This window comes from Anabrus simplex, chromosome 7, assembly GCF_040414725.1.
Source record: "Anabrus simplex isolate iqAnaSimp1 chromosome 7, ASM4041472v1, whole genome shotgun sequence".
NCBI lineage: Eukaryota > Metazoa > Arthropoda > Insecta > Orthoptera > Tettigoniidae > Anabrus > Anabrus simplex.
The window spans coordinates 212,240,721-212,260,990 of record NC_090271.1 but is presented as its reverse complement, the minus strand read 5'-3'; the positions used below and the strand labels follow the sequence as shown (position 1 = coordinate 212,260,990).

At 37.5% G+C, this 20,270-nt stretch overlaps 1 protein-coding gene across 4 annotated transcripts in view; it reads left to right on the top strand.

Annotated features, from left to right (window-relative positions):
- Alk (Anaplastic lymphoma kinase) overlaps positions 1 to 20,270 on the top strand; it is a 730,031-nt gene that overhangs the window by 708,574 nt on the left and 1,187 nt on the right. For 2 of the 4 annotated variants that reach the window (XM_067151544.2, XM_067151543.2), the window contains exon 25: positions 2,878 to 3,620. The gene's annotated coding sequence lies outside the window, so the exon portion shown is untranslated. Of the gene's footprint in view, positions 1 to 2,877; positions 3,621 to 20,270 lie in introns of those variants that run through there. The other 2 variants (XM_067151542.2, XM_067151541.2) reach the window with 2 other exon arrangements.

Genomic DNA, 20,270 nt, shown 5'->3' with positions numbered 1-20,270 from the left:
AAACATAATTCTTCCAAAACAGATATTTTATACAAAACCATAGCAAAATTTTCTAATTTTCTGAAACTATAAGTCCAATGTTCAAATGTTCAAAAAGGAGATATTTTATACAACATAAATAATTTTTAAGACAACAAATGAATTTTTCAAAACAAAATTGAAGAGGCTTCCGCCATTTTCTAACTGCTGTCCCAACTCCGGTCACAGCAACCAAGCTTCGAACTGTAAATGTTAACATATACTTGTACACAGATGATATGGTCATTGGGTCGAGTTCTCTACCTGAATTGCAAAAAGCCATTGACAATCTAGACAGATGGGCATAGGATAACAATATTAAAATAAACACTGAGAAAACTGTAAAAATGATATTTTGGAAAGGAGGCAGAGAAGCAGCTAATGACAAGATTTACCTTGGTTCAACTCCCCTTAAGTAAGTAAATACATTCACATATCTAGGATTGACATTACAAACAACAGCTAGAGTCTACAGAGCCCACATAAAGTCTCCACAAATAATATAATACACAAAAATAGCTCCCATCACCACATACGGGCTGGAAATCATCTGGGAGAAGGTGACCATGGTAGACTTGATGACACTTGAAGCAGCCAAGTCACACTTTCTAAAAGTTACCCTGGGGATATTGAAATACACAAAATCTCAACTAGCATACGAACTTGGCCAAGGAGACCTCCTTCATCGCAGACCTCCGAATGATAAAAGGGCTACCATTCACAGATGCCTGGGAGAAACTAAAGCAAGACAGAGTAAAGAAAAGAGATGAAATGATGATCTTTTATAGAACGGAGGCCATGATGAATAGGACATGGACAAAACTAACCAAGAGCTACAAAACTTTGTGAACTCATTGGTGGTACATGGATACACCATAAGCTGTGTAAAACTGAGCACTTTCATGACCCAGAGGAAATTATGTGGTGTGCAATGCACCTGATACCATGCACTCACTTGTACAAATTGAAGATCTTCTATTGTGATCTTTTGTGAAAGTGAATGATGATAGTGTACAGGATAATTCTAGTATGTTCTCAACTCTATGCACAATTTGTATGCTGTATCTTCAAATTAATTATTAATGTTTATTTATTTGTTTGTTTGTTTGTTTGTTTGTTTATTTATTAGTACTATATACAGAGAAATACTGGAGGGGTAGGGCACCTCCTAACACCCCTAGAGGTGGAATTTGGGAGAGAGTAACATGTAAAATATAATTGAAAACGACCTATATTAGTGCTGAATCTATAGTTTTGGGGGTCAGTGAGATAGATACGGACATTCCAAATGCCATTTAAGTCCAAGTTCAGCCCCTGTCGGCATGGGAGGTGAGGAGTGAAAAAGAAAATGTCCAAATTGACCGAGGGCCAATGACCTTTGATGTTAGGCCCCTTAAACAACAAACATCATCATCATCATCAAATTGGCCAAGATTATGTGTGTATGTTCCAGCATAGCTCTCAACCAAACATAGAGGGACTGACATGAAATCAAAATTGAAAATGACCAATATTAGTGTTGAATCCATATTTTTCCAGGTTGCTGAGATGAACAGTGACGCTAGGTTCAGGGCCCTGACCTAACTTTAGGCTAAGATTTATTTTTGGCTGATGATGCTTACGACTGTTAAGCGAAACATGTCCCATCTTACAATGCCTGTTGTAATGTTTATTTCCTAAATATAAGGAAAGATAAGTATTGGAAAGGTGGTGTTAACTATTATTCTTGTTTTAATGTTCATATCTGATGTCCAATACGGTCTACAATGAGATTTATTACTTGTAATGACACTCCAGATGCCGTTTAAAATATTTTATGGACTTTTTAATGTTCTGAGGACTACAAATCCAATTTTAATGTTGGAAAATAACCAGTGGTAAGACATGATGACATTTCTTGTGAACTCAGGATGCAGGAGCTATGCAGACACAACACAGGATCGACCCAGTTGAAGGGGAAAACCAGTCATTAGACTGAATTACTGAAAGAAGAAGACAGAAGTTAAATATGTTTGTTATTATTGGCAATATGGTATCATCAATACTGGTATCGTAAGAGAAAAGGATGTCATCTGATCCAATGGCTGGAGACATCAAGCTCACTTTGTACTCTGTAACTTTTTGGAATTTGAATGATGGGTAATCAGGAGGCTGTTGTCTTAGTAAATAATTGATTGTATTTTACACTAATTGTTTTTCTGTGTTTAGTATTTCCCTAGTATACTGACTGTTTAATTCATGGAGGGGAAATTTTTAATTCATGGTGTTTACGAATACCTAATGATTGAAGTTGTTTCTGAGTAATTTCTTTGTTTATGTTACTACCTAAACATTGAAGCTACTGTCGTGGATCTGTTGTTTGATTCTGTTTCTAAGAGGTTGGTATTGTTCATACAGGCTATATCTAACAGTAAGATTTGCTTATAACATCGATACAATGCATCACATTGTGCCATTGTAGATTTTAGTTCAACTGTCAATCAAGGGCAAGCTGGCTGCGAGACTCGCTCTTTTCTTAGGTGCATGTTTGTCAATAGATAATAGAATTAAATAGGTCTATTTTCTTGTCTATATTATCTGTCAGAATTCATTATCCTATTCACTATTTAAAGCAGCGTGTTTCAGTTCCTCCTAGTTGATTTAAAAAAAAGTCTCTGTCACGTATTTTGGCTGGAATTTAGGAACATGTGGTGAGTAAGGTAAGTAAATAAGGACATGTGTAGAAATGTCAGGAGCAAGTATTTCGTCATGTTAGGCAAGTTCTTGTGAATTATTTGTTATCATGAGATAAAAAAGTGTCCAAAAACCTATATTGTCAAAGAAATATTGTTTCACTTAATTGGCTTATTTCTGTTGCAGTCTGGAGCTGTCAGCTACAATCACCTTTCTCTGTGAGCATCAGTGCTGGGAACTGTACCATGAAATGGTGTCTCGTCTCTCGTGTATTAAGTGACTGTGTTTGCGAGTGAGTTACAGTGTGACTAGAAACTGGAGAGTGAGTGACAATTTTATATGAAAGAAAGAAAAAAAAACAATAAATAAATTATTTATTATGTGTGTTTGTGTGGGAGTATATGTGTTTGTGTATATTTGGTACCATATATAAAAACAAACATCTTGTGATGTAACCCAGTATAACATACTACAACAGAAGAGCTTATATTTTTTTCACTGTTCAGATTCTTGTTCTCTCTTTGCAAACTTTTTCATTTTTGTCAGCAAATTTAGAATACAGTGGAGCAGGAATATCAAACAATTGCATAAGTGTAATATTAATAAAATTATGTTGTATGTACATATATAAACAAGAGATCTTTGTACCCAAAATGTGTTTATGTGAGATACAGGATATTTATACTTGTCAAGATGATCTTTATCCTATTAGTCGATGTACATACAGGTCTTTTTAATGGAGTCCTAATAGCTGTACATAGTCATATCTCATCCAGAGGAAGGAAGAATGTTTTTATTGAAGATGAATTCTTTTGAGGCAGGGAACAGATACACTTCCCTTGTAATACCTTGAAGGAAATATAGTAGATGGTTTTAAAGATTTTTCACCTGTTGTAAAATAATAAATGGATAAGATTCTACCTCTCAGGGAATCCCGTAGTTTCTCTACTAGAAAGCAGAAGCTGAGCTGAATGTCTGAGATCAGTTCTTTCTGCTGTAACTCAAAGTTAGTATCCATCAGCCTAGGATCAGATTTTACTTTTAACTAAAATTCTATTGCTATTTATGTGACATAATGGGTTCATATTAACTCATGGAACAGTTTTCATACATAACTGACCATTTCATACTGAAATATTATTGATGTGCATGATTTATAAGAGTTTGCAAATTCTTTATTTGTATGTTTTGATAAATATGATATAAGGTCTGTCAAACAATCTCAAAGATTTTGTTTCTAGCCATTAGCATTAAAGAATGAGGGCTCATATGATCCCAGTTCTCAACAGATATTTATGACAGGCAAGGCCGTGTTAAGGGTTTATGACGCCCAGGGCACCCCCACCCACCACTCTCACTCATGCAGATGACATCACGCTAGGAGTAAGATTCTGCCTTTCCTTCAGTCACTCATGATGCGAGATGGCTCTGGTCAACTCTTGGTGAATTCTGGATTTGGCACATGTTTTACAGCTGGATACCTTTTCTGCCACTAACATTTATACAGAGGAGTTGAGGGGCTGAACTAAACGGTGAGTTACATGCAAGCACCCAGTCCCCAAGCAAAGGAAACCTACCATTGGAGGCAAAAATCCCTTGATCAACTGGGAATTGAATCCGGGACCCTTGTATCCAAAGACTAGCACGCTAACCACTCAGCTACCAAAATGGACCTCCCATTCCTCCGATATACGAGACAACCACTAACTTGGATCTAGTTCAAGAAAGAAAGTATTGGTCCCTTTAGAATATTAATCACATCTTGCATTTTGTATTGGGCAGCAACTTTCAAATAAATTTTAGATTGTCTTGTCAAATATTTGACATGTATTTTTGTATAACTTTGTACTTTCTATAAGCTGAAGATGTCCCCCAAAGAGGGATGAAACATATTCTTTTAATTTGGAATAGTTAGAAGTGTATTTCTTTTGAAAAAGATAGTACAATATTGTAGTATAAAAACAGGGTGGATTCTCTTCTATTTGGCTTGAATATAGCCTAATGGTTGGAATACTAGATGTAAAAGACAGTTGGAATTATTCCTTGTGAAATGAGACTAGTAGCCTAAACTCTCGACATTCTGCAAAATCTTCTGCTTCACTTTCTCAGAAGAAATATTTTTTCTTTTATATTTTCTTCTTTTCCTTCCTCTGGTGACATCTCCTTGCAGAAGGTTGGTAACTATCATGGAGTAAGTTTTGCTATTTTGTATTTCCCATAACAGAATTGCCTTATCATGGATGACGAATATAAGAACAAGTGTGAGGACTCTGAGTTCAAGTGCACCCCGCCAGGCAGCACTCAAGTGGGCAAGCTCCACAGTACTGATCAACTAGTCTTAGGAATAATGCCAGAGGAAATGTATTACTCTGTAACTGTTAAGTATATACACTGCCTTTTTAAAAACAATGAGAGATTACAATTAAAATACTATGGCAGGTTACAATGGAAAAAAATCATACATGGAAATGAGAGCTATGGCCTTCATCACATGTTGTGGAAAGCACAGGTTACTAGAGTGTACATATACAGATAAATATCACTTAACTCCCAGCATATTAAAACAAACACCCATGAACTATTTCAAGGTAATACTCTACTTACCAACTCAATTTGTCAGTTGCTGGACTTTCGAAAGCTTGCATAAAGATTTGGCAGCAAATTAGGGAAAATGTGAGGCACTGCTCCTGGACGTAATTTTCATCTCACATGAGAGATATCTACTTTTTCACCATTCACGATAAAATTATTTGCTTTTACTATCAAATCATCAGAGAAATGAACATGACAAATTCAGCTATTAGGCATTAACTCAGTATCCTTCCGTGGAATAGCTCTGGCCCAGTTTTCAAATTGATTCCTATCCTTCAGTGGTGAAAAAAATCACATATCATCAACTACTCCACCATAGCCTGACTTAGAGCCAGGCACAAAACAGTGCAGCATGCTGAACTATTAAATGAATCAAGTCTTACAAGATACATGCTTGAAGTATACAACACACAATGAACTGACTTTAGGAACTGAAAGCAAAGACAATTCAACTTATTCACTGAATCATCTCACACAGTCACGTTTCCTGCACTTTACTATACCCAGCTTGCCGGAACTACTGGAGCACGTGTTGTATATAATCACTTGCAGTGCGTGCAGTAGCGGGACTGCAAACTACCGTGCTATTAATGGCTGAGTCCTCACACTTGGTCTTATATTCGACATGGTTGAACCACTGTCAGAGGTTCAGTATTCAGGATAATCTATACTGCCCACATCCCTGCTCTATCTTGCCTTTTCTTGTTATTTGTATCAGAATATACTTGTCATTCTGAAAATGTAATCAAATCAGACTGCTTCCCTACATTTTGCTAGAGGTAAAACTTTACAGGATATCCTAGCATGATGGAGTACCACCTCATTATGATCTTGAAAATCCTGTGATGCATCTACGTTTCAAAGGCCTGCACTTAGTTCATTGATGAAGCCTTTAGTGTCCATTATTTCATATCACACTGTAGTTAGATTTTATAGCCAGAGTGTTGGTCAGGACCTAGGAAATGGGATAAATGTGATTGGGTTAAAATCTTTGTAGCTTTAGAATCTAACCTGAAAAGTATATCCAAGTTAAAGGTCTGGGCATTGTATAGAATTTTATTTCATATTGGTATCTTTGACAGCTTTCCATAGCTCAGACAGTAAGATATCACTCCTGTATTCCAGATACACAACTCAGTGAGTTCATAAAAAAATGTGCATAGCGCAGACAGATTTTCTGTAGTATGTCCTGCATTCCCTGTCATTTTTATATCAATAATGTTCCATAAGTATTTGTCATCATTATGAAGGTGTGTGACAGGCCTGTCCAACTGTATTGTTTGTATAACTTACCATGTAGACAGTCTTTGTTACTTGACCCAGCACTTGAAAGGAATGAGATGAAACATAGCCTATTAGATTAGACCAATTCCATTGGCAGAGTTTTTATAATTTGGGAGGCCCTATAAAGTACATGAAGGGGATTTCATGCCTATAAAAATACAGTTTATCTTTCTACTCACTCACCAAAGGCAAACCAATTAATGTGCATGTATTATGTTTTTAAAAACAACATAATCTTGATGTTCAAATATGATTTTTGTATGGATATAATAACAATTGCCTTTTATTGAGGTAGGAAATTCAGTTTTGAGGTGATTCTTGTTTTAAGGGGCAACAAAATATCAACCTCCATCATATCGAACATCTTAGTTTGAATGAGATCTCATATATCAGAGATCATTTATTCTTATTATAAGTGATGGAAGGGAACAAAAAATCCTTTTCCTCCATTTATTTGACTTTCTTCTTATTCCACTCGTCCCACATTAAGGCTGGAGTTCTATCAAGATGGCCTTTTGATGAGTGTTGAAGCTCATCCTCCTGTTGAATCTGGGAAGCAGAAATGAGCTTGTTGGGGCTGAGAAGGAATGGATGTGAAAGAACTGGGATTAATGAGTAGAGAGCAGAGGATGGCAAAGTATGGAGATATAGCGATTGTCCTTGTCCTTTTGTGTTTTCATGTTTGTCCATGTTTCCTTTTCAATTGTTCACTCTTCTGATGCTGATTTGCCATTGTCTTTATTCTATTATGACTTCTAATTCATCTTCTTTGTGTTAATCCATTAGCCCAACAGAATAGTGTCTGTCTCCATAGTTATACACTGATGAGCAATTGAATTAGAGATACCTGGCTAATAGCGTGTAACACCCCCTTTTGCCCTGATGATGGCAGTTACATGGCATGACATAGACTCCACAAGTTAGTGAAGGCAATAAGGAGCCATACTGATACATGACCACTGCGCAACCTCCCATATTGTTACATATTATAAACTTCATAATGTTTCCATATTGTCACCATAAAGCTTATAAGAGAGTTCAACAATACAAACATCAATTTAATTAAAATCAACTAGTACATGTTTCGTCCTTATATCATGGATATCATCAGCAATAGTCTAAATACCATTTAAAACTAAAAGATAAAGGTATCACTTGACAAGAAATGGTTAAAATTATATAAAGGCTAAAATATCAAATCCTTGTTGTGTAAAAGTCTTTCATTGACTTAAAATAAGGCACCACCTTGGGCTCTTCTTAAAGTGGATGTAGATTTAGACGTTATAATACTATATTATGAGTTTGGAGAATCTTGATTTGTGCTGTGTGGGACATTGTGTGACCTCATGCTCAAGCCAGGCTGTTAAAAGTTAAGGTATTGAAAGAACATATATCCTTGCTGGCTGAAGTTGGTTTATCCATGTCTTGCTGTGGAGGGTCTGCATTTCTTGTTATGTGATACCTTCATCTTTTAGTTTTACATGGTATTTAGGCTATAGCTGATGATATCGATGAAATAAGGATGAAACATGTACTAATTGATTTTAATTCAATTGATGTTTGTATTGTAAGGTGGGACTTCTGTGAACTCTACTATGAACCTTCCATATTGCACGGAGATTGATCAGAGCAGCATCCAGGGTGCACAAATCCATCTTGATAGTATCTCAGATGCACTCAATAGGATTCAGGACTAGGCAAGAATCCTCATGTCTGTGGAGTGTTCATTGAATCAGTCAGCTTCTATTTAGGAGTGATGGGCCAGTGCACAGCCTTGCTACAGGAAAACTTTCCTACAGATTGCTGAAGGGGAACAAGTAGATGGACATGATCAGACAACAGGTTCCTGATATGTTTGCCAGTGAAGGATGTCGGCAGATATATCGGGGATCCTATTTCATCCCACATGAACAGTCCTTGAAAGAGAATACTGTGCCACCACTGGCTCAACTGTAACCTACTGGTAAGAGGGACCTATTGTCTCATGGAGTGAGTGATGTACTTGTACCCTGCCATCGTCGTTTACCATCTGATACCTCATCTCATCTGACCAAGTAACCTTTTCTCACACTTCAAATGTCCAAAGGCAGTGTACCTTTGCCCATGTCAGTCATTATGCCTTCTGATGCGTGGTGAGCAGAGACACCTCTGTGAGATGGTGGCTCCTTTTCCCCATTGTGATGAGATGGATCTGGATGCCATAACTGCTCATACTTTGTTGTTGTACAGCATTGAATTCACCAGCAATCTACTGCAGTCCAGGCCCATCTATCACCACTTGTCATCCGAGCTAGCTGATGGTGACTTTTGTCATCAATACATACTCCATGGCACTTGGTCTTGGTGGTGGTGGTTACCTCCGAATCTACATACACATAGAACACATGACACTGCAGTTCTTGGGAAGCCCAATACCTGCACTACTTCAGATATCTGGCCCCAATTAAATGCTCAGAGATCTTATGCCTTGCCCATCCTGTGGTCCACGGCCGGTACAAGGTCTGATGACATCACAGTGACATGCTATGCTATACTATCACATTTACTGGGCCGACCACAGAGCCATTTTGCTAAACCAGCAGATATCTCTAATTCAGTTATTCATCAATGTATAGCATTGGTTTGAATTGTGGTTTTCTATGCTAAAAAGCGTCAAGATAATTCAGAATTTCACCCCACCTCTTGATTTTTTCTGCACATCCAAATACATTTCCTGTCACAAACATAAAACATCACTACCAGCACTTCACAGATCTCATATTTTCCATGGAAGTTTCCTATGATTATGATTACCAGCATGATTTTTGTGGCAAAGAATCTCATAACTGATTTTAACTAAATAAGGTCTCTTGATTTCAGAAATGTCACTGTTTCTTTTGTATCACATCTAGTTTTAGTGTTAAATGCCATTTACTACCTGAAAATGTCATTGCAACAGTGAATCAGCTGTTGTTAGTATGGCCGCAGTTTGCTTTGTTTTTGTTGTGCATATTTGTCAATCCAATGCACCTCCACCGAATTTGTCTCCTCCATTGAACTCATCCAATATCAGAGTCTATTTTTAGAATTATTACCACCTGAAATGCAGAGTTGTGGCCTAGTCCTGTGTCAGTTGCGTTGTGAGTGTGGTGGAAATCTGACCTGTTGTTTATATCGTGTTGTATTGTGAAAATGGTGAGTGTGTCAGAAATTAGAAGATGATGTGTGAATAAGCCAGGCTCATTTTGTTACATGTGTGAGTGTTACATAATGAAAGAATAAAGTAGGCCAATATCCACAATGATGAAAAGTTTATATTATGCATATTTTAAAGTAAAATTAGGAGACTTGGATAAGGCATAAGCTCCTCACGTAATTTGTAAATGTGCCTTGAAAACCTATGACAATGGAGCCAGGGAAAATGTAAGGCCCTTCCATTCAGGACAGGGATGGTTTGGTATGAACCCCAGGACCATACCAGTGACTGCTATGTTTGCCTGTGTAAAGTAACTGAATTTAACAAGAAAAACAAGAACAGTATTGTGTACCTGAATTTAAGGTCAGCAATGAGACCTGTTCCTTATGGACCAGAAATTTCACCTCCTACCAGTATACCTGACTCTGAAGCTTCCTCAGATTCTGATGAAAAGCAAGTTGACATGGATTTTTCAGCAGCCACAGAAGCAGTAAGCCCACAATTGTTTAACCAGCTGGAGTTGAATAATCTGTTATAAGATCTCGGTTTTTGTAGGTTATGATTTTCAATTCTGTGTTGTCGTATAACTAATACCGTGTAATAGAGTTTGAAGGATGTTCCATCATTCAACATGCTGTAAAATATATTAAATTTATTGGGCGAAGACCGGTTTCGATTCCCTTGGAGTCGTCATCAGTTCTTGTTGAATATCAAATCAAGGGGAATCTGATAACAATCATCATTAGAGTTGCCTACATACAGCTCGATTGGTTGACATAAGACATCATAATAAAAAGTTATACACATAATGGCGATTGCCTAAAACCACATCAATGGGTTGCAAAACATATACCTTGAATTGTAACATACACATAGTATGCAATACTTGGAACTTAAAAAGTTCCTAGTTCTGGTTTAAACTGTCATGTGTTCATGCAACACGAACACTGGAGACATATGCACTGGTTGAAAATGTATACAAATTTATATGAAATACCTATAATGATATGAAATATATGGCGCTTTAAGAATGTTCTTGGACTTGATGGTGTAGTTTCTATCTAATTAAACTGGATGAAATATATACACATTGAAATGATATGCACACAAAGACATCAACTACTTGGCACTTAAAAAGTTTTTGGTTCTTGTTTAAAAAACTGTTGTGTGTTCGTGGAACACAGAATAGACTTGTTGGTCTTGTTTCAATCTACTGGAAACAAATGCACTAGTTGAAAATATACAAATTTATACATTGATATGAAACACATGGCACTTTAATATTCTTGGATTTGGGTTGAAAACTGTCGTATGTTTGTATAACTCAGCATAAACTTATCCATCAATCTTGTTACAATCATCTGAAAACATGTGAACCTTTTGAAACAACACTTAATGACTAATTATACCACACAATCACATGAAACGTTTGGTAATGTTTGCTTTTTTTTTTTGCTAGTTGCTTTACGTCGCACCAACACAGATAGGTCTTATGGCGATGATGGGATAGGAAAGACCTAAGAGTTGGAAAGAAGCGGCCTTGGCCTTAATTAAGGTACAGCCCCAGCATTTGCCTGGTGTGAAAATTGGAAACCATGGAAAACCATCTTCAGGGCTGCCGACAGTGTGATTTGAACCCATTATCTCCCGGATACAAGCTCACAGCTGCGTGCCCCTGACCGCATGGCCAACTCGCCCGGTGGTAACGTTTGCTGAAAAAAAAAAATCCATGTCAACTTTTGTAAATTACCAAATGTTTCATGTGATAGTGTGGTTTTTTGAACCAGAACCAAAAACTTTAGTTTATGTCTTTGTGTGCATTTCATTTCAATGTGTATATATTTCATATAGTTTAATTAGATAGAAACTAGACCATCAAGTCCAAGAACATTCTTAAAACGTCATATGTTTCATATCATTATAGGTATTTCATGTAGATTTGTATATATTTTCAACCAGTGCATATGTCTCCAGTGTTTGTGTTGCATGAACACACGACAGTTTAAATCAGAACTAAGAACTTTTTAAGTTCCTAGTATCGCATACTCAGGCCCCAGTTTACAAATGGGTGGACTGGGCATTCTAACTTTAAAACCTGAATTTAATCTATATATTTAAATTTCATGAAGAAAACGTGTATTATTTCTAAAATTATTTACTCACATACAAACTATCAAACTGAACCAACGGCTTTTTAAATAAAAACAAAAACAGTCTCATTCTTATTTGGCTTAATAAGTTTAATTATGAGAACTGTATTTGCATAATGTGCTGTTTTAATCTTGAAAACTGTAATATTTAATTTGTAAACAATTATTTTTTTAGAGGAACAGGAAAACGAGCAGAGGGGCGGGCGGTTAAATATTGTTTGCCCAGGGCACTAACTACTTGAAATCGGAGCCTGCGCATACTCTGTGTATGTTACAATTCAAGGTGTATGTTTTGCAACCCATTGATGTGTTTTTAGGCAATCGCCATTATGTGTATAATTTTTTATTATGATGTCTTATGTCAACCAATTGAGTTGTAACCCTAATGATGATTGTTATCAGATTCCCCTTGATTTGATATTCAACAAGAACTGATGATGACTCCAAGGGATTCGAAACTGGTCTTTGCCCAATAAATTTACCATATTTTACAATGTGTTGAATGGTGGAACATCCCTCAAACTCTATGATATTAGATCTCAGTGTCATGAAGGAAAGAAGTGAACTGCTAGGGTCATGATTGTAAGAAGAAAATCATTTTGCTCCTGGAACTACCTTTCCTTTGTATAAAAATAGAGATAAGAAGTTCAGGAAGTATTTCAAGAAGGAAGATGATCTGAACTACTGCTGTGACATTCCAAGACTGATAGAACAGCTGGGGAGCAATTACAAGCCAGAAGACTGGAGACTGTTTGTGGAGTCCTCTAAAGCATTTAAAGGCTGTACTCCATTCTAGCTTTAATGCCTGTGGCACATCCATTTTGTTAAAATTAAGTTACATCACCTATGAAAACTGTTTTGTACAATATCAAATATCATGAGTGCAGGTAGGATGTGTGTTGTGACTTGAAGATGTGGGGTTTTCTATTAGGGCAACAAGCAGGTTACAATAAATTCCATTGTCATTTATGTGAATAGGACAGCAGAGCTAGGGGCAAACACTGGTCTACACCTACCTGACCTAAGAGATTGACACCGGATGTAAATATGTTACAAATGCTGCCTTAGTTGATCTGCAAAAAGTTATTTTGCCACAGTTACACATCAAAGTGGCAATCATAAGGCACTTTGTTAATGCCTTGGACAAAAGTAGCCCCTGTTTTCAGTACATTGCAAGCAAGTTTCCACATATCAGATGCAAAGGTCAAGAAAGGCATTTTTGTTGGGCCACAAATTAGAAAGCTTCTGAAAGAGTGAAACTTTGAACAGATGAGCCTGAAAGTGCACTTGCTTCATTCTCATCTCCTTTATTTTTTGGAAAAGTTGTTAGTGAAGAGACGGGAGAGAGGTTTCACCAAGACCTGAAGGAGGCAGAAAGAACTTCTGTTGGTATTTGAAAAGAGATTACAAAAATGCAGCAGTCAGATGCTGGCCAGCCAAGTGGTCATTCCAAGGGAACATCTAGGACTGTTCACATGAAGGTAATTACAAATTTTACCTTTAATAGCATTTTCTGGTGTTGTTTTGCATTACATTGTCTTCTTCCTGAATTCAGTACTCACACTTCATTGCTAAAGCACAGAAATCATGTATGTACTGTTTATTAGCATCTACATGAATCAAGAGACCCCAGATATTGGCATTTATACAGATGAAACTCCTGTTTATTTGGCTTGCAACCACAAAAAGATAGTGGAATGAATACATATGTCATGGACTGTTTTTCAAAATATCTTTATTTTCCTCTGTAAATATTTACAAACTTATCTTAATTTTACTTTTTTATTATTATATGCTAGTATATATAATTTATTAAACACATTGTGTACAAGGTATTAATTAATTAATTAAACAAAATTAGCATCATTTGCATAGTGTGACAAAGTCAATGTCCTGTCTTTGCACTCAATGATATGATACGTGTTGCATGGTTCTCCACATATGTTGCACTGACATCTGTCGGTGGGGCTGTGGTATCCCTTGGTTGAACATATTCGGTGATGTAGTCTCGTATATAAATGGCGCAGTTGGTAGTTGGCCTTTTTCCATTCGTTGCTTGTCATCGCTCGGGTGGTGAGGAGTCTGGGATTGACGTCCCTCGCTTTCTGTCGCCTGTCTTCTAGGAATCTGGTGCTTTGTTGGTATCAGATTATGAGCTTTCATCAGGTCTTCTATAAAGAAGGTTGTGTCTGCCAGGATATACATTATTCTGTTTTGCATGTATTTTGGGACACAGAGCATTCTTTTCAGGTAGGCTGTTTTAATTCCCTCTAATCGCTTCAGATTCAAGTATGTGAGGTGGTTCCATATAAGCTGTATGCCGTATGAGGCAATGGGAGCAATTTTTATGTCGAATAGTCTCAGGGCTGTTGTGACGGATAGTAGATGCAGTTTCTTTATCTCGAAAGTCGCCTTTATTGCTCTTACAGCTCTGTCTTCAATGTGCTTGGAAAAGGCATGTCCTGTCACTTGCAGAGTGAGTCGTAGGTACTTGTAGCTTTTGACTATTTCCAGTACTTCTTCCCCGCAAGTGAATCTATCAGTGTTTGCCAAATTTCCTCCTTTTCTGAACTTCATTATTTTTGTCTTTTCCCTATTTATAACTAGGTCATTTTCTTGGGACCACTCTTCCAATTTGTTTATGGCTTCTTGCAGGGGCTCTCTTCTTTCTGAGAGCAGGATCATGTCATTAGTGTACAACCACATCCTCACTTCTTCTGTTTGTATCCTTTGTATCACATCATGGGTAAGTACGTTAAACATAATGGGGCTTATAGGATCTCCCTGGAGTACTCCGTTTGGTTGCTGGATTCCTTTGGATTGGATTAGGCCATCGTGGATTCTGACTGTATTTTCTCGGAGGATGCTTGCTATGAACTTAAAGATCTGACTTTCTTCGTCTAACACAGGCTTTAGTTTTTCCAGTATTCTATCCCTGTTTACCCCGTCTAAAGCTTGTTTGTAATCAACGAATGCTGCATATGCATGGCCTTTGGGTTTAGTCAGGGCTTCGCTTATGAATTGGAGTACGTATCCCACCGCTTGTACAGTTGATCTTCCGGGAGTAAAGCCGTACTGTTCCCGAGGTATAACTGCCATTATCTTGTCATGGATCTTTTTAAGTAAGATGTTGTTCATTATCTTGAATGGTGTACATTCCAGGGCTATCCCTCTGTAGGATTCTGGAGTATTCTGTGGTCCTTTCCCTTTGTAGATCACCTTGACCGTCGATTCTCTCCATACTGCAGGGGTGTCCATGATTTCTAGGCACTTGTTGTATAGGGCTGTCCATATCTTAATGGTGTATATCATTGATCCTTTCATCACCTCGTTCGAGATATTGTCTGGGCCAGCTGCCTTTCGAGGTTTGCTCTTTTCGTTTGCTTGCCAAACTTCTTCTTCTGTTATTCTTTTTTCTTCCATTAGCAGGGTACTTCCTTTGGCATGGTATTGCATTTTCTTCTTTTGAAGTATATTTGCGAAGTGATTTTCCCATATTGTCATTGAGATACTTGGGGTCACCTTGGTTCTCCGTAGCTCTAGGACTTTGTAGGGTTTTGCTTCTGCTTCTCGTATTAATTCTTCTTCTTTGGCCTGGGTATACTGTTGTTTCTTAGCCTTCAGGAGCGAGGTATATCTCGTTCTTACGTGTACATAGTTGAGCCTTAGAGTGTCGTCGTTCGTGTCTATCTTTTTCAGGTCATTCAGTTTTTCCAGGACCAGGTTCCGTGCTGTGTAGCATTCACTGTCGAACCAGGGTTTGCTTTTCCTCTTTGTCGGATTTGGGGATGCAGACTGCATCAGAGATTCAGTTAGGTTCCTCAGTGCAAGATCAATGTTGCCCCTTTCTATTGTGTTCAGTATTTCTTCCACGTTTATATTCTGAACTAGTAGATTGGGAACTATTTTTCTTGGCATCCATCGCTGCTCATTTTGTGTGCTTCTCTCCATCGATATTATCTGGAATTCTGCTCTTATTGGGAGATGTTTCCTTATAGGTGTGCCTGCTGACTCTGTGGTGGTAGTTATGGTTTTGAGCTTTAGGTCGTTTCTGCAGTAGCATACAAGGTCTATAGTGCTCGAGCTGTTGTGGGACATGTATGTTTTATCCTGTGCTTTGTTGCTGAGGATGAAGCCTTCCTCTTCCAGTAGTTCAAATAGTGCCTCTGATTTGTTGTTCGGTCTGTCTATTCCGCAGTGTGTCCTGATACATTGAAATGGACAACGGACTCGTTTTCAGCAACCGAAAATTAGTTAAGATCACCTATCATACCACTTGCTACCAAATTAAAAAAAAAAAAAATTCTAAATGCTGGGTAGTGATTATTTATAGTGTCAAATCACACCATGTGCATACAGGGTGTTGTAAGATAAATATTAATTTTTTCTGCTGGTTATTGTTAGGACCCTAAAGACATACGATGTCAAAATAATGTCCTTTGGTTCAAGAGGTCCTGGGTTTGATTTCTGACTGGGTCGGGGATTTTAACCTTCATTGGTGAATTCTGATGGCTCGAGTGCTGTGTGTGTGTGTTTCATCAAACATGAACACTCAGTGGGTTTCATCCGGTGTCACCGTAGTGTACTTGCTATGGCGCGATCCTGTCAGCTCGGAGGTCCGTGTTCATATTGTTCCCCTGGCAAAGTTCTCTTTCTTCCATCGGTGCTCTAAAGCCGATCTTAATCCATGTGCAGATTTAGCAACACTGCTTCTCATAGCCCATTTGAATTCTTCTGCAGAGTGATCCGATTGGTTAAATTCAGAAATTGATGAAATTACAATGGCGCAAGATATCGATTTAATTTTTTCAAAACATTTATCAGTATAATAAACCCTCTAATGCTCATATACCCAGTTCACATTATTTCTGACCACCTTGTATATTGCCCATTCAGCCAATATAGAAAGATGCACTGAAACAAGGTATCTCATATATTCCAATGCAGTTAAGACCAATGGAATCTTTAACATGGTGAAGTAATGCTCTTGACATTGTACCTTCTGAGAATGCTGCTAGTCCTATCCATGGTAGATTTTACTTATGGCAAGAAAGCCAAACTAGCAAGTGAAGAAATTTATGATTATCTCTCTTTGGGCTTCGGACATTATTAATCTCTCAGAAAATAACCATTCTTCTGAAATGTCTTGATTGGGATCTTGAGTATATTGTATAACTTATCCTTTTCACAAATCACGAACAACATTATAAGACAATTCAGTATGCAGTGTGATCCATATACACTTTCTTTTTGGTATAATTTGCTTTACCTTGCACTGACACAGAAAGGTCTTATGGTGATGATGGGATAGGAAAGGGCTAGGAGTGGGAAGGAAGCAGCCATGGCTTTAATTAAGGTACAGCCCCAGCATTTGTCTGGTATGAAAATGGGAAACCATGGAAAAACTATCTTCAGGGCTGCCGACAGAGGGGTTCGAACCCACTATCTCCTGAATGCAAGTTCACAGCTGTACGACCCTAACCGCACAGCCACCTACTCGGTATATAAAACTTTACAATTTTAATACCATATAATTCTTGAACTTATAATAAGAAATGTGTGCAATATGTTCTTGATTTCAGAGTAACTGTGGGAGATTCCTTAGAATAAATGTTGAAAGTGTCTTCTTCTTGCATCCATATACAATTGTACTCATTGCACCATATTTCATGGCATTCTCCAAAGTGCATCTTCATCAATCCTACTGACTTCATTCCTAGTACTTCACATTGTTTAGCAAGCGATCATGGCCTATGCTTGTATACTAATGATTATTTTGATGAGGTCAGTAAGTGTTCTCGATCATCGTCAACACAATCTTGACCATTGCCTGGTCTGTGCCCTCCACTCTCATTGAGGAGCATGCCAGTTGTCTTCAGCTTTCATACCAGCGATAAAATTGTTGACCTGATTGGAAAAACATGCACACCAAATTCTCTTTGAAATGCCCATTATGATTTATTCAAGGAATTTACCTTCCTGTATGTTTCCACAAGAAAAAAAAAAGCATTGCTAAAGAGAATACAGCATGTTTTTGTTATGAATGTAAAAAATAGTGACTGCAAACTAATTAATAATTGCCAACAGTGGGTTCAAACCCCACTGTCGGCAGCACTGAAGATGGTTTTCAGTGGTTTCCCATTTTCACACCAGGCAAATGCCGGGGCTGTACCTTAATTCAGGCTATGGCCACTTCTTTTCCACTCCTAGCCCTTTCCTATCCCATCGTCGCCATAAGACCTATGTGTGTCAGTGTGACATAAAGTAAATTGTAAAGAAAAATAATAACAGCCAACAATAGTAATAATTGTCAACAATGGATGGTAGAGGTACCAAAATAAGTTCTCTTAGAGCTACTGAATTCATTAAACTAATTTTCATGTTTACATCCAGAGGGAAATTATAACTCATTAAAATTGTAAATGTTCATATGGATTGCCTTGTATTAGTTTGGTTGATGTTGACACAGATAATTGGTGGAATTTAATGCTTATTTCTATCTTAAAGAGAAGATCATCATGGGTTTTTGGTGTATCAAGAGTAAAATTTGGTACAATTAGTGAAAATTATTATTAAAACATAAAATTATACCCATGATTATTTCATTGCACATACAACTTTCTTTAGTGGCATTGTGCTTCAGCGTGTCGTTGTTTGTTATCTCTTCAGGTCCGGGGTTGAAACGAAAGCAAGTGGAATATCATGTCTGTGAAGTCTAAATATTTTGGCACCCAATAATGAAAGTATTTTATGCAAATAGCAAGGCCTAAGACAATTACTAAGCAAAGCAACATGCATAACTGTAACATGCAAGACGACATGCCCTTAAGTGAAAAGAGACAAGAATTGGAAAAAATGCCAAGAATTTCAAGAGATACCTTGATGGACAAGGAAAACAAGAGACATTAAAAGTGCAGTGGCATAAGAAATGTAGTATGGGTCTGCGATGTATATATGCATGTATATTTATTTTTATGATTCAATAATTCATATTTTCTAAAGGGTACCAAACTTTAATCTTGATTTACCCTAAATTCATTATGATCTTCTTTATCAGATAGAAATTACTCATATGACTGGTCCAGGGTTAGCCAGCAGTCAGGATTATGTAACACTAGAACAACAAGGGTAACTGGACAAAGATATTCAGACTTCACAAACATAGGACAAAGATGTTAACACTGATGCTTTTATGGCCCGTACTCGTAGACATGATATGGGCTTTTGGGTTTATGCCATGTCAAGAAAACAAGGTGAAACTCTTCACATTTTGCAGAGAACTTTGCTCCGCTTCTTCGGAAGAAAATCTCGGCATAAGCCCAAAGGCCTACATAGGACAAAGATATTCAGACTTCACAGACATAATACTGTACTTGAGATTCTTTTATATCGGTCCTAGACCTGAACACGTAAAAAGATGGCACATTCAAGTGCAATGCCACCATCCGCACCCATATGACAGTTTGTAGGGTGGGGCCCAGACCTGGGTGTACGTAGTATTTTTAATATTTTGGAAGATAAATGGCGACTTGAATTCTGTGGTAGAATAACCCACGGTGTTCCCTGCCTGTTGGTGGGGAACAGTGCTACCACTTCTACGTAATACTGAGTTTTGAATCATTTTCTTGAAAGGAAAACACCTGACTAGACTAGATTTTTGCCTTTCCCTGAGAGCTAGGGGGGGTGGAGGGGGGCAGTCCCACCTTGCCCCCGGGTATGGGCGCCCTTGAATGCCACTAAAGGAAGTTGTGTGTGCAGCAAAATAGTCATATTATTTTCAATAATAATATTTACTAATAATAATGTTATTGGCTTTACGTCTGACTAACTACAATTTTATGGATTTTGGAGATGATGAGGTGCCAGAATTCAGTCCTGCAGGAGTTCCTTTACATGCCAGTAAATCTACTGATATGAGGCTGACGTATTTGAGCACTTTCAAATACCACCGTACCGAGCCAGGATCGAACCTGCCAAGTTGGGGTTACAAGGCCAGTGCCTCAACTGTATGAGCCACTCAGCCCAGCATAATATTTACTAGTTATACCAAATTTTACTCTTGATTTATCTTAAATCGATTACAATCTTCTATTTAAGATAGTAATAAACATGAAATTCCACCAATCATCTGCGTGGATTTAACTTTAATTCGAAAGAACAACTCATATAAAATATTTCTAATTTGCTGTTGGGTAACTTAAATGGAATTAGAGTAAATTTAGATAGAAATAGTTAATAAATTTACTCAATGTAGGTGAAAAGCAACTTAGGCCTACTGATGAGGTATGTATTTGGATGTAAATTGGAAGATAATATCTTGACATCATTTCTCTGAGTCTGAGCAATTGAGTGTTAAGACAATTATAAAATCACTCCTG